Source organism: Cupressus sempervirens, chromosome 7 (assembly GCF_028749045.1).
Source record: "Cupressus sempervirens isolate cs-2001-9-10 chromosome 7, ASM2874904v1, whole genome shotgun sequence".
Lineage (NCBI taxonomy): Eukaryota > Viridiplantae > Streptophyta > Pinopsida > Cupressales > Cupressaceae > Cupressus > Cupressus sempervirens.
In genome coordinates, this window is record NC_143124.1 from 850,438,120 (window position 1) to 850,450,384 (window position 12,265).

Sequence of the window (12,265 nt, forward strand, 5' to 3'; positions counted from 1 at the left end):
TCCCATGATAGGGAATTTTTTTGTATCTACATGATTCAAATTGTAATCTATTAGAAGCTCTTCCCCCGTACTTATTGATTTTATTGCACATACAAAAACACAATTTCCCTCGCATGCCTCAAATATGCAATTCAACCGCTTATTAGTTGATAGAGGTCGAGAACTATTTATAAATCTAAAACATTTCCCATTACTTTAGGCCTTCCATCAATATACATGGTGAGCCTTTTACTTTGATCATTTTCTTTGCATTGTATATAATTTGGTGACAATGCATACCTACGTATACTTTTTTATATTGCACAATTTGCATCTAATTGTTGTAATTGTAACAAGGTCCTACATACTCCATAAATTCACCAACTTTATTATAATTGACATTTATAACATCCATGGAAAATATTTTGAAACCATGTAATGAAGATGGAGCTATGCGATATATCCTTTCTTAACAGAAAAATCAGTGTTAACTAGAGGTAGTTCCTTGGGTACCCATTCTTTCTAAAGATGTGTGTACCTTGAGGGAACCTTCTTATCACATTTTCTCTCATTATCATAAGAACATGACCCAACCCACACACCCCCCCCCTTCGTCAACAAGAAAAATTGCATTCATTTATTGAATTTTCTTCTAATCTGTTGGCTTCTAGTTGATCTCCCTATTTTAGACCTACTAAATGTCTCACTTTTGTCTTCTATTCTTGTATTTTCCTCACTTGAGGAAGACAGATTAGAAAAATACCTATTTGGAGATACCTTCAATCCATTAAATAAGAGACATACTAGAACTAAAGTTGATGTTGAGGGTAAAGAGAAGATATGCAAATAAAAAATTGTATCTATATGGTCTATTGACTTATATTGAACATGTTGTACTTAATGTTTATATCTTCACACATGGTTTTGAAAGAAAAATTTGGGCACCTCACTCAAATTCACCCATATTGTAATCAATGAAAATTCTTCCTCTTACAATGCTTTATTTACTACAAATTATGCAGAAGACAAAAATTACATGATGCATTCATCAAAATCATTGTATATTTTTTAATTCCTTACCTCTAGTTTATGTATGGTAACTATGCAATATCATTGTATATACTCCATGATAGTAGAGTTCAACACATAATAACTTAATTATAAAAACATACAAGTCAAACAAATTTCTATAATTAAATCATGAACTCATCACACTTGACATTGATCACAGGTCGATAGATATTTCATTGATCATCATATTCATCCATGTCATCATCATCATCACCATCATCGTACTTGTCACTTTTATCATTGTTGTCACCACCACCATCTTCATCGCCATCATCATCTTCATCTTCTTCATCATTATCATGACCATCATCACCTTGACCATCGCCACATTCATCACCATAATCATGATTTTCATCATCATCATCATCATTATTATCATCATCGGCATCACCAAAATCATCATTGTCTTCTTCTTTATCATTGTGTAACAATCCCTTGTCATCATTATTTACTTCATCTTCTAATTATTTAGTATCTTCTTCTTCCATCATATTATACTTTACCAGCCTTCCTCTTAGATCATGTCTAATAAAAATGACCAACTTGGTTTATGTGGAATACCAAAATAAAATACTTGCTTACATTAGATTGGAAGAACATAAGGATCATCTCCAATTGGCTCAAATGACCTTGTATTAATCATTATAAATCCACTATCATGTTCAATAATAGTCCTATTAGGATCAGTTTGATTCAACCATAACATATGCCAGTTGACGATAAATAGAACTAATTTGAATGAATTAAATTCATACTCAAGTATATCATCCAAAACTTCATAGTATCAATATTCATATTTTTGAGGATGTATGTCATTTCTAGATGAAATATTGGTGACCTTGAAGACTACACTTATCCCAGAATCACAATTTTTCTTCATTTCATTTAACTTTTTTATGCAAAATTCATGGCCATGGTAGTACATATCTTTGTGGTGTTTGATTTGCAACTATTCAAACATGTCAATATTATTTCCATCGATCTATGAGTTGATATTAAACTTATGGGTCATGATTAGTAATCTTCTACATATCTTTCTATCTCTTAAACCATATGCTAGATCAAGTACCATTGGTGTAACATTGAGATCTTCATTACAATGAGCTTCTTTAACCAATGATGTAGCATTTTCCCATATTAATGAGTAACCATTTTCTTGTGATTGTTGAATCTATACCTTCATCCAATCAAGATTGTTTGTAATATACACATAAAGTACATCCCACTCACGACCAACTATAAAAAACCAACTAGACCTATTAGGAAAAACTTATATTGATGATGGAAAAGAATTAATCAACTACAATAACATCTTATAATTACCTCTCACTTTCCTCAATCTACCTTTCCCCATCAAGTACTCAAACATGTCAATATTATTTCCATCAATCTGTGAGTTGATATTAAAATTATGGGTCATGATTAGTAATCTTCTACATATCTTTCTATCTCTTAAGCCATATGCTAGATCAAGTACCATTGGTGTAACATTGGGATCTCCATTACAATGAGCTTCTTTAACCAATGATGTAGCATTGTCCCATATTAATGAGTAACCATTTTCTTGTAACTGTTGAATCTATACCTTCATCCAATCGAGCTTTTTTGTAATATACAAATATAGTACATCCCACTCATGACCAACTATAAAGAAACCAACTAGACCTATTAGGAAAAACTTATATTGATGATGGATAAGAATTAATCAACTACAATAACATCTTATAATTACCTCTCACTTTCCTCAATCTACCTTTCCCCATCAAGTACTCAAACATGTCAATATTATTTCCATCGATCTGTGAGTTGATATTAAACTTATAGGTCATGATTAGTAATCTTCTACATATCTTTCTATCTCTTAAGTCATATGCTAGATCAAGTACCATTGGTGTAACACTGGGATCTCCATTACAATGAGCTTCTTTAACCAATGATGTAGCATTGTCCCATATTAATGAGTACCATTTTCTTGTGACTGTTGAATCTATACCTTCATCCAATCAAGATTGTTTGTAATATACAAATATAGTACATCCCACTCATGACCAACTATAAAGAAACCAACTAGAACTATTAAGAAAAACTTATATTGATGATGGATAAGAATTAATCAACTACAATAACATCTTATAATTACCTCTCACTTTCCTCAATCTACCTTTCCCCACCAAGTACTCCCCTTTGAATTTCTTAATGGGGTTGGGATCTCAAATGTGATCTACATGGATCTTTGATGCAAACTTGGAAGATATTCACTAATGTACACTATGGTCTAGTATACCATATACCCCTCTACCATAGAGTCCTTAAGATTTGCTCTCTATTGAACCAAGCCCTTTATAAGTTTTAAGTGCCTCTCAACCATCAACATTGACCTAGTATGTACAGGTCCACACAATTTAATCTCCTCACCTTGATGTATGAGGTAGTCTTCTTGAGCATTGAAAAAATTTGAAGCTAGAAACTTTTGCATTTCACACATAAGCTATGGAATTTTTCTCTTATGATATATTTTTTTTTTTTAATCAATTTCTTTAGATGATAACCACCTAAAAGAGATTTAACACACAAGAACATATAAACAAGATTTAGATAAAAATATACCACTAGTACATTTGACCCCATTTTTAGATCAATTTTTTTGACCATCTATTAAAATGTTTTAGATTGGTCAGAATATGGAAGGAAATTTTTTTTTTTGTTAAAATCCATTATTTCTATGTTTCATGGAGTGCGCAAGAGTTGCACAGGCATTCCATTTGGAGTGTGAGAGCTATAGGAGCACCTAGCAGCTTATATCTATTCATAAATCTAGTCCTTGAGGGTTGCAGGTATGTGTGTAAGTGCATGCATGAGTGTCCCTTAGAATCTCCTCAAAAAACCTCTCCATTGAATTCCCACTATCAAGATCATCCACGAGAATATTGATGCCCCCAAATATCTCCTGGTTTGAGAAATCCACCTCCCCATTTTCCATGCCAACCATTCATCAATCCCTCAGCCTAAAAAATAAAAACTTCCTAACAAAACAAAGATTTAGCAAGAAAGGATTTATCAAATACTCACTCAGTAGCAAAAAACTTTCCGCCCCTCAAAACCCCAATCTGAACTTTGAGGATCCAACATGATCCCATCAATGTTCACAAATTGTCCAACCCTTTACACAAAATCTTTCTAACAAAGCAACAAATAAGGTAACTCGGACCTATCGAGTTCGATCATATTGGTCTATGTCTACTTTCTTTTTTCTGCTATGTTTTCACTCTTCTAAAGTTTTTCCTGCATAGCATATTAGTTGTTGATGTGAGCAATTCAAAAAACCTTCAAAATAGCTATGCCCACAAAAAAAATCTAATGTTTACTCTTAAGATTTAAGATACCTTCCATTCCTTGTGGTTGAGACAAAATACAAACTGTGAATCTTCAAAGCCTACTAATCTATCTTCAACTGTTGGAGCATTCCTAGGAATTGTAAGAGTGCAAATTTATAAGGGCTATCAAGAAAGGTAACATAAGTCCAATAGAAATGTTAAAAGACCTGTAAAATTTGATGCCAACTATGAGGGAACCAGTCTATGTCAATTTTATGGTAGATTAGACTTCTGCAATTTCTATTTGTTATGAAATGTTTAACATTTGAATTTTGAAGGGAAGGAATATTGTATCTATTATCCTTTCAATAAATAAGTAGTTTTATAATGATAAGGTAAATTATTCAATTCCTGTTGGGTATATAATCTTTACATTTGAATTTTTTGTGATAAGGAAAATTGTATTGAATATCCATTTGTATGAAATATAGTAAGCATGAAATTTATATTGATCATTCTAAGTTCTAACTGATTTCTAAGCGTGCATGAGTTTAAAACACATGAAATAGAAAGAATTTTCTACTCAGCATTTGTATATGCATTAGCATGATAATAGAGTGCCTAAGATGGCATGCCATTTTCTTCTTATCACATTCCTTTATGTTACATGCTACAACTAGAAATTCACTTTTGCAGAAGGATCCAGTTTCTCCTCCTACTAATCAATTCAATGTTGTTATTGAGAAAATTGAATGATTGTATAAGGTAACCTATACCTGTGTTTCTTGCCACGTCTCATTTAATAGTGAACTTCCTTTGTTTAATATATGGAAAGTGGAAAAGAACTTTCAAGGAGGTAACTACAAAATGACTAGCCTTTATTTTTCAGGTTATATTATTTGTATTAAGGAAGGGGATGATTCTATTAGTGACAAATGAAATTAGTTAGAGATCTTGTTTCATGTATTTTTTGAGAGTACAGTAGATTATAATATTAAATGAGATACTCTATCTCTTGCTTTATTCAACCATGAAACATTAGTGTTTTGTTTCTTAGCTAAAGAATCCTGTCATTGTGTGACATATTTAATAGGTTTTCATGGTAAGATGTTTATTATAAATGCAATGATTTGATGTTGCCTATCTAGGTTCTAGTGAAAATCAAGTATATTTATCATTTGTAATTTTGTAGGGAGATGAGAGTAATGAGGAAGAACAACTTGATAAGGGTCTAGATGATGACCATTATGATATAGAGGACTCGTTTATAGATGACACAGAATTGGTATATATATATATTGATCATTATTCCATCTCTTAAGAATTTCTTAGGTTTTTTTGGGGAAATAGAAACACTATTGTCCAACCTTTGACTTTTATCAATATATATTCATGTTTCTCATTCATAGATCCTAGCTTACTATGTTTAGACATAATATTTGAAAGCCTTTTATTGATAGAATATTTCATCTCTTTGTAGGATGAGTACTTCTCAATCGATCATGCAAAGACAAAGCATACATGATTCTTTGTCAACCAAGGGAAACTAGAGCTAGTGTAAGTAAATGAAGAGAATGATTTTGAAGAATGCATATCCTTTTTTAACAATATGTCAATAAGCACTACTGAAGAATTTCATATTTATCTCTAGTGCAGGGCATGTTTTTATGTTTTAATTACTTCAAATGAACTCATTTTGTAAATTGTTATTGACTGATTGACAAATGCATACATATATTTTCTTTATAATTTTTTATTGCTACTCACTGTAGTTAATAGAATCTATAAATTACAAGAAATGGTTAAATTGAATTTGAAAAGTACTCTTTTTATGATCATGGCATCCACAAACTTACCTCTTAATGTTGCATTACCACATTTGGGTAAGGAAGTATGTTACAAATATAAATTTTACTTGGAACAGGGTATTGAGAAAGGAATTCATAATCAAACAATAGAAGAACAATAATTAAATAGCTACAAATAATTGATACTATTCACAATTCACAAGGTTGATCAGATAGAACTAGAAGTTCTAGTACCTTTGCTGACTGGACAAAGCTAAGCAATTGCAAATCACCTCAAAATTGGGCTTCCAAAATCACAATTAATACTACCTGAAGTATTTCTCAGTATAAATCATTTATAACCAGTCTTTAGCAAAATCTATACAACTTCTCCAAATCAACTCTAAAACACATGCAATGGAAAATATAGCATGCAAACACCAATCATTATCCCATAAGGTTGCTCAAGTTGAGTAAATTGTGTCTTCATTGAAACTCTTTCTGTACTATTCATCAACAGGAACATTGTCTGATAGACTTATATGTTGACATCAATGACAAAACACTATTGCCAACCATAACTAACAAAAATTCCTAACAGGAATCTCTTCCATTAACTAACACTTAATCCTTGAAACTTCATCAAATTACCCTTAATTTCTTTTATTTTCTCACAACAATGCAAGTTATAGGGGTATTGTGTATGTTTTCTCAAACTAGCTATGGTGCAAGTATTTTGAATCCTCAGGGCAAGGTGGATTTTACCTTTACCTAAGGATTATTCCCCATGTAACATGCTGCACCCAAACTTAATGAAATTTACCTTTTCCCAAACACTTCCCAAGGTGAACCTATAAGGGATGACATGTCTATTGGGTGGATTGGGTTTAATTAAGCTCTAACATTCTCATCTCCCCATACTAATAATGCACTTCTCCTTAAGCAAAGCCCTAGGGACTTAAAATTGCCACTAGCTAAGATTCCCTAAGTTTGGAACTCCTATAGCTAAAGTGAAAAGAGTGGGTCCCCATTTGAAATGTGGAGATGGTGTGAAAACCTCACAACACTAACCCACAAAAGATTTGACATAATCTGTAGGTCATTTGGCCATAAATGGATAGGTGGAGCCCTCTTAAAATGCTTTGACATGAACCTATTGCTGAGGCTTTCCCTGGTTGGATTTATGATTAATCAACCACTCTTTATAGAATTTTTGGACATGAGCAAGTTTACCACAATAATGACATGTGATAGGCTTAAGATACATTGAATAATCTTTTCTTTGTCCTTTCTATTGAGTGGAACTATCTTTTCCTCTATCCTTGGTATTCACTACCTATTCCATGCAAGATATCTTATTGCTGCTACCAAACCACTATTTCTAGAAGGCTAGCTAAAAGAGCTTATTGAACGAGTCATCAGACTTCAAAAGTCACCATCAGTGGAAGTAATGTTGAGAGTTTCAATGAAGTGCTCATAGGATCATGGTAAGCTTCTTACAATGATAACCACCATTTCCTCTTCTTCCATCTTGTGACCAATGACCTTTATTAAATTTCAAATGTGTTTGATCTTGTAAAGACATCTTGTGTTTCATCATAATTTAGAACAACATATTCTTAGGGAAGAAAGCTCTGCATTTACTTGATGTCTTGTGCATATCCTTTAGGTGACTCTTTATCTCTGTAGCAGTCTTGCTTGATGGCACTTCTGGAAGCATATTATCAGCAACAAATAACTTAAGTAGCATAACCACCTATTGGTTATGCTCTTGGTTATGTTCATCAAACTTTTCTTGGTCTTTTCTTGTTGTAATGGGGGGAATCGTGTTACCTTGAACAATCTAATTTAGGCATTGTTACCCAAAAATAATGAGCATTTGTTGCTTCCAATTATTATAGTTCTTGCTCTTGAACCTTTGAGTGTCTTCCAACATGATATTGTTTAAGGAAGCCACCCCTTCCTTTGTCAAGAGATACAAAAACCAAGATCAACATAGAAAACTTGTGTTTATGTTGATAAAAAAATGATAGAACATAGAAACTACAATTTTGTCAAAAGTCCTCAAAAGAAATTAATGCAAATTAGCACTATGATTTTGTGGAATAATTGGCAAACCCTTGATGTGACATGATTTTTGAAAACATTGACAAATCTTTGTTTTGTGGGAAAATAGTAAAAATGATAGTTCCACAAAGCTTCTTTATGGGGAACATAGGGATGTGGGGATGGCTAATGTGTATTGGGGGGACATGGGCCTAAACTTGTAGACATTGGGTGGATAGTGTGAAGTGATGATATTGTTGATAAACATCTTTGTGGGTGCCTAATGAAAGGCCAACTTGCTTTCACAAAGTTAAAGATGTAATCAATATGTAATGGCATGTGCTATATAGCAAGCGATTCAACGCCATCCCTAGTAGAGGCTGCGGAGTGGTGGTGTTGTGGGGACACATTCATTTTTTGTAGGGTATGGGATTTGCTCCAATGGAATAGTGGTAAAAACCACAACAAGGCTTAGGATTTTGAAGAAAAATTGTTAAAACCCTTGATGGTTTAAAAAACCCATGATTTTTTTGTAATCATTCAAAAGAATCAAAACATTTCTAAAAATACTTCAGGTAATAATATCATGACTCATAAAAAATTGTAGAAAACCTTCTGGAAATAAATTCCAAGTAAAGAATCTAGCTAGGAATTTTAATAAAAAAATTGTCAAAAATAACCTAAACTCTAAACCCATGAAACAATTATTGTTAGAGTTGATTGTAATTACAAAGGAGATGAAAAATCCTTAAATAGGAATCACAAGCAGAATTTCTAAAATAGAAACAAAAAATAGAAAATAAACATTCTAGATAAGAACTAACTACAAATGAAAAGATCCTAAGTGAATGACCATTACAAAAATATTACATAATTACTTATACTCTTAGGATTAGCAGGAGACTTGAAATAGTTGGCATAGCCTCTGACCTAGTATAAACCAAAGAGCCTTCAGGATTCATGTACCTTCTATTTTTCATGCCACCTAGGTACATCTTTGTATGAACCTATTAACCATGCTATTCACATCTTGGTTCCATCTTTTTTCTATTTCATTGGTTAGTTGCTTCATGTAGTACTATATACTATTTAATTAGGTTCTTTCAACTCAATTACATTTCTTTATACCAGCTTATGTTGTTGTCTAGTAAAATATGGAAAAAATTAAGTTTGAATTTATGTTTTCATTTTAGTGCTATGTTGATTGAATTCTTGAATCTTGTCAGGAATGAGCTTGCCTCTCTCATGCCTACACAAAAGAAAAGGAAAAGAAAGGACATAAAAAAGACACCAAATGCTGAGGATATCATAAAGAAACCTAAGATGGGAAATCTTCGAATAAAAGTAGCTATAAGAACTACACCTTTGGTGGTCATGAATACAAATAATTCTGGTCAGGATAGAACTTATCTTGGAGCTGATGAATATTTAGATGAAAAAGTAAGAATTAAAGTTTGCAATCACTGGTCATGATTCCACTTCGTTAAGAGCGGGAATCAAAGAAACTTTGAGTAAAGTAGAGCCATCTTTCCAACATTTGAAGGCATGTGATAAGAGTGGGGGAAGTTTAAATGGTTTTTTCATAGGATATAAAGAGAGCTCATTTAAGGGAAAAATTATCATTGAAGCTTTTGATGATGACATTTTCAACTATCCAAGAAAATATACTACTCCAAGAGCTGATTGCTAGATAAGAGAATATGTGAAAAGTGTAAATGATATGTCAACTATGGATAAAAGAATATCCATAGATAGAGTTGGAGAAGAAGTTTTCTCTAGGGACATGAATGCAGTTGGAAACAAGCCATCTATCTCCAAAGCTGTAAGTTAAGTTATCTTTTGAAACTTCTAACTATGAGAAATTCATGGAGTTTTACAAGAAGTAATAAATTTAAATTGATAGAGTATTGCAACTTGTTATAGAAATCATTACCATTGACTCCCAAGGAAGCTATTCTAGCAAGACCTAAATACACTATACTAGAGAAAGCTTTTCAAGATTTGGAAAGGGGAGTTGTAGAATGTATGACTTTGAATATTGTGTTTTAACTTGATACTTCTTTCTAAACTTCAACAACCTTTTTTTTAGCAAATCAAATTCTAAAATTTACCTACTTCTATCACTAATAGTATGCCCTCCCACTATTGATGCTTGAGAATCAAAGAAATCATTCTAAGGAGTTAAAAAGTGATTGCCTCAAGAGGTCAAGCAAAAGCTTGGAAAAGTACCTAGATTGGCAGTATACATTTCAAAGATTTCAAACAAAAATACATATATTTGAAGTGTCCTTATAGTCAATTGAGGATACTATTATTCATGAAAATGAACTGATACAAGAAAACACCATTAAGTTATTAGATGCTTTTTTGTGAAAGTCTATATGTTGACTCCCTTTATAATCATTGATTCTAGTGTTTATTGATGTAATAATATTTGGTGGAATATTAATTGATAGAATTTTGTTGAATATCATTTTTTAAAGAACTCAAATGTCATGCAAATTCCATAAAGTTTTTAGATGCTTTATTGTCCTTCTCTAAGTTATTATCATATTGAAGTGACTTTTGATTTTGGGGATGGTTTTTGATATGAGAACTTGGTTTGTGGATTTGTGATTTTTATTTCATTATGGTTTGTATGGGTTTGTGTGTATATACTATATATACATATAAGTATTATATATATAGATATTCATTATATATACAAAATGACAAGAGAAATATACATAATTGTAAAACTAAATCATTTCATAGTATTAATCTATGATGATTAATCATTATCAATGTCAAATGTCAAAAATAAACATTAAAATTTTAAATACTTGATAATTGATCTATGTTCATGAGTCTAAAGAAAATCATCAGATTGAACTACTAAATTACAAAATGAGAGAGCAAAATGAAAAAATAGATATGGAAAAAAGTGTGTTTTGGAGGCTTCATAATGTCTTATTTTAGGGTTCTAGCATGAAAAAATAACAATAAATGTTTTTTGTTTGACTTTGGACCTGTGAGGACCCATAGGACTACACCTAGACCGTACCCAAACCATCCTACAAACTCGCACTCAATTCTCACCCAGACCAGGTTCGAGGCTCCAAGGTGCTAACTTGGTAACTCTACATTCAAATTTGTGTTCAAAGTTGTGATTTCCTTGAAATATCTTCCTCAAATTTGATGATAGTAAATAATCAGTTCAATTTCAAACTTGACTTTACTACTGTACATATTAGATCATAGATCTGACATTCAAGCATAAAAGTAATTTGATATAAAAATATGCGTAGAGAGACATGTATTGAAAATTAACTTCTTTAAGAAAAATATATGTGTTTATCTAAACAAAAATTGTGATGTCCTCCCTCAAAAATAGATAGATACATCAACAATTATTCAGATAAATTAACTTAGATAAAGAAAGCAAATAATCAAAATTGTGAGAACCAAGATTATAGACTGAATTAATGAGAGGAGAACTTGAGTTCTATCTAGAACCTTATAATATAGTTGATCATATCCAATACCCATATAAGATCCTTGAATTGATTAAAATTTGATGTAGATGTGTAACCTATAGATAACCTTGCTTTGGAAAGAACCAGTGTAACTAAATTGTACAAACCACAAAATACTTTACACATAGTACTTTGTCTTTTCCATGGCTAGCCATGATGCTTGGTTGCTGTAATGCCCCGCCAAGGGATCCAAAGAATTTTCACTAAGTTTGCCAAACAATTTTTTTTTTTAAACATGAAAGTAAAACCATTCATAACATTTGCGGAAGCAATAGTAACATCCCACTGAAAGTAAACATAACATAATAGATTACATTCTTTAAAGATCCCTTAATGTTGAATTACATCTAAATCAACCTTTCATCTAACATCACATTCTTATGAAATAACAATGATACATCCAACATTCTTAAACCATATACAAGTGTCCTTTTTGTAACTATATTTTAGTTTAGCTCAATCATCCACTGTACATGATACAAGGTTTGAAAGGCTTAAAAGAATAAACATCTGTGTAAATAAAGTACATCAACATCCAATATTAATCCATCAT

At 31.8% G+C, this 12,265-nt stretch overlaps 1 pseudogene; it reads left to right on the top strand.

Annotated features, from left to right (window-relative positions):
- The first annotated feature begins 5,024 nt into the window (after positions 1 to 5,024).
- LOC149550088 (ubinuclein-1-like) lies at positions 5,025 to 10,479 on the top strand (annotated as a pseudogene).
- The last annotated feature ends 1,786 nt before the right edge of the window (positions 10,480 to 12,265 follow it).